We start from the raw sequence: 4,096 nt of genomic DNA, 5'->3' as shown, positions 1-4,096 counted from the left end.
CACTGTATAAAACACCATAAAAATTCAGTCTGAACTAAAATAATATTTGGAACAATATTTTGAAAGTGTTTCAGTTTAGAATGCTAATTAATACATCTGCTCTTTCCTACATATTCTTTCTCCATGTCAACCTATAATACTCAGGCTGGTAAAAGAGGCTGCTTGAATAACTGGAAGTAAATGTCCTTCTGGAGATGCCTTTGACAATTGAGTAAAATAGTGCCTACTTCAATTTTACAATTAACATACAAAATGAGAATGTAACAAGAATTACTACATTCATTAACATTTTGAAAATATCGTATCACCACCACAGAACTCTAACAGCAGATTATTAGGCTGTATTTCAGTGCATCAGTGCTGTATTTCCAGAATTAAATATTCAGTCCAAAAATGAAAATTTTAAAAAACATTTGTTCAGAAAGGAAGCCATCCTTATGTGTATTGCTGCTACTCATTCTTTTTAGAGCCACTCAGTTCTTGGTGAGCGCACAAAGGATCACATAGATGTGCCTATTTTGGAGATCTTCTGCTCCAGAATTATGAAAGAGGAAAGAAGTGAACTAAAGTAAATGAAGCCTGTGAGAAAAATATAGTTAGGTATGATTCCAGAAATTATTAGTCTCATGGTCACCACAGGTACACTTTGGCAGTCCAAAGGAAGCTTTCAAAAAGTGATTTAAAAGAGTTACATTAATGACTTCCAGCAGCACACTTCAGAGTCAACCTGCAAAGAGATGAGGGCAGCTACATCTCTCGCTGCCAGTGTAGATATAAAATCCCAAGAATAGAAATTCAAATGCTTTGAGAAAGTTTAAAGTTGATGATAACGTAAAGAGAAGCCCCTCGGTGTCAAAAAAACCCTTGTATTCTCGTAGCTTTGCCTGTGCCAGTCTTACAAGCGACTTCCCAAAGCTCTTCCTTTGTCTTTCACATGACATGAACAGTCACCGTAATTTCACTCAAAGTGTCTGGAGTGGTTGTGCATTTCTCCTCATCGCTTCCAAGATTTACAGAAATGCATCTCATATTTTGCTGAGAGAACCTAGAAAAATATCCACTGCCATGATACTGCACAGCCTATTTGGCTGCAAGCTATGCATTACTAAATTATTGTTAGCTACAAGTTAGCTCAAGTATAAGTAAAAGTTTGTGGAGTCTCATTTTCTATCCTGCATAGAATGAAAAAAAAACAAAACAAAAAACAAAAACAACAAAAAAAAAACATAGATACAGCAGGAGGGTTTAGAGACATCAGAATTTGTATCTCTCCTCCAAGTAGCACTGCACTCAGTGACGAATATGGCCTTCATGGGGTCACAGAAGGCATCCTGCGTATCTATGGCTCTTCCCCCACTAACCTTAGATCAGTGTTTAACCCTGCTAGAAGCTCTGATAAGTAGCAGATTATTTCTTTTACAGACATTTACATGCCAGAGATATCACATAGGTGTGGTACCACAGCAATTTGTATTTCATATTGTCATGACCTTGTTCTTAATAACTACATTAAGATACTTCATAACTGTGTACAAAGTCCAACTCAATGAAATGTGTCCTCTTATCCATAATGAATGAGTAGGGTTTGACATTCCCTTAGGTTATCTTTTTTTAAAATCTTTTTTTTTTTTTTTCTTTTCTGTCATCTGAGAATTTTATTTAGTGGTCAATTGCAATATGTTGGTTGCCTGGAGACTTAGAAATACTTATAGATATGTTATTCAGAATGAAGACCCAGAGGCTGAAAACCCTGAGGGGAGAAACCTTTCAGTTTTATCTGCTGTACTTATGTTCCCATTGTGTTTTTTCTTTCAGTAGAAGATGTTTTAATAATTTGGAAGATTTGTTATGAGCACAAATAATCCAATTTTCATGTGATAGAAAAGAATGTTTCTGTTTTTCTTGGGACTCAGATTCTGTATCAGCAGATATATGAATATAATGCTTTAGATATGTTTTTGATTGTGATTAAGTATTCTTTAGATCATGCTATTCCTCTGTTTAGCTCAATTACATCATTACATCATTAGAATATCTGGTAATTCTATATTTGTTACTTTTGAACTTCCATTTTGAAATCCAGACACATGTTCTCCCTGAGAAGAAGGATAAAATCTAACTTTTCATACTATGGAGTTAAGAAAAGAAAAGAAAAGAAAAGAAAAGAAAAGAAAAGAAAAGAAAAGAAAAGAAAAGAAAAGAAAAGAAAAGAAAAGAAAAGAAAAGAAAAGAAAAGAAAAGAAAAGAAAAGAAAAGAAAAGAAAAGAAAAGAAAAGAAAAGAAAAGAAAAGAAAAGAAAAGAAAAGAAAAGAAGAGAAAAATAGCTAGGTAGTGCCAGGGACAAAATATCAAAATATTTCTGCTTCTGAAATATTGAAGAAAATTGCATTTTCAGGGCAATGTGTCTCATTCCTGCACCTACAATTTGAACATCTTGTAAATGTTATCTGGTCTCATGTCTCTTAGCTAGTCTCCTTGACCTCCCATTTTTAATCAGCAGCCAGAAAGGACACAATGCATCTGGATTCTTTTAGTCATCTGCATAGACATGAGAGGAATCAGGTTGCGGAAGTGTCTGTTCATCATCACCATTAACTAAGAGATCAGTTAAAACAACTCAATCAGCTGCAAATGCAGCAATTGTAAATATCTTGATTAGGTCAGATATTACCTGCCTGGGGCAATACTTCTGGCCATGAGCCAGCAGTGTGCACTTGTGGCCAAAAAGGCCAATGGCATGCTGGGGTGCATTAAAAAGAGCATGGCCAGCAGGTCGAGGGAGGTGATCCTCCCCCTCTACTCTGCCCTGGTAAGGCCTCATCTGGAGTACTGTGTCCAGTTCTGGGCTCCTCAGTACAAAAAAGACAGGGATCTCTTGGAAAGAGTCCAGCGGAGGGCCACAAAGATGGTGAAGGGCCTGGAGCATCTCCCCTATGAAGAAAGGCTAAGTGATCTGGGTCTGTTTAGCCTTGAGAAGAGAAGACTGAGAGGGGACCTGATCCAGGTCTATAAATATCTAAGGTGTGGGGGGCAAAGTGGTGAGGCCAGACTGTTTTCAGCAGTGTGCGGAGACAGGACAAGGGGAAATGGCCAGAAGCTGGAGCATAGGAAGTTCCGCACCAATGTGCGCAAGAACTTCTTTACGGTGAGGTGACGGAGCACTGGAACAGGCTGCCCAGGGAGGTTGTGGAGTCTCCTTCTCTGGAGATATTCAAGACCCGCCTGGACGCCTACCTGTGTGACCTGGTGTAGGGATCCTGCTTTGGCAGGGGGGTTGGACTCGATGATCTCTGGAGGTCCCTTCCAACCCCTACGATTCTGTGATTCTGTGATTCTGTGATTCTGCTGTAGTTCAGAGGACAGGCATTATCTGGTACTAAAGAAAGTAGGTGAAAACTAGTTAGAAGTAAGGTAGAAGAGAGAATCCTGTCTGAAAAACAAGGAAGTCCACCAATGGCAGGTTAACTCACTGACTACTTCTGAGGATTGACATAGGAAAAAGCAGAAGATACTTTTTTGTTTCAAAATGACTTCTTTATTACTTACTCAACATGGTTAACCTCTACACACCTATAACCCATATAACCTTGTATAAATTGCACCAAACATTTTTTTCTGAGTGCAATTTACTTATAGGTGTAGTTTCTTTTCTCTTTTCTCTTTTTCTTTTCTTTTCTTTCTTTCTTTCTTTTTTTTTTTTTTTTTGAAACATTCATTGTAATTAGACTTTTTGTCCTGACTGTGCATGATTGAAAAATTTGTACCGCTACATTACTATGCACTGCCTGAAGAAGTAATTAATCTCATTTCTTTAAAATTTATTTTAATGGAATGCTACATATTATTGAAAAGCTATCTCAAAACTTTGATTTCATTGGGTAGTAGGTATGTTGGACTTACGCTTCCTACGATTTTCGTTTTCATTTATTTTTGACAATTTACTTCATTATGAGCATTACCTCATTGTGAAGTAGCTAAAGTAACAACATTTTTATCTGAATTAAATGTGAATTGAAACATAATGAATGAATCTACTCATAATTTTTTCACTTTCTCCAACCATTTTTCACCCACAGCTATATGGTAAGCACAGCAA

The sequence above is a fragment of the Phasianus colchicus genome, chromosome 2 (genome assembly GCF_987193195.1).
Source record: "Phasianus colchicus chromosome 2, bPhaCol1.hap1.1, whole genome shotgun sequence".
Classification (NCBI taxonomy): domain Eukaryota; kingdom Metazoa; phylum Chordata; class Aves; order Galliformes; family Phasianidae; genus Phasianus; species Phasianus colchicus.
Note: the sequence above shows the minus strand (reverse complement) of the source record.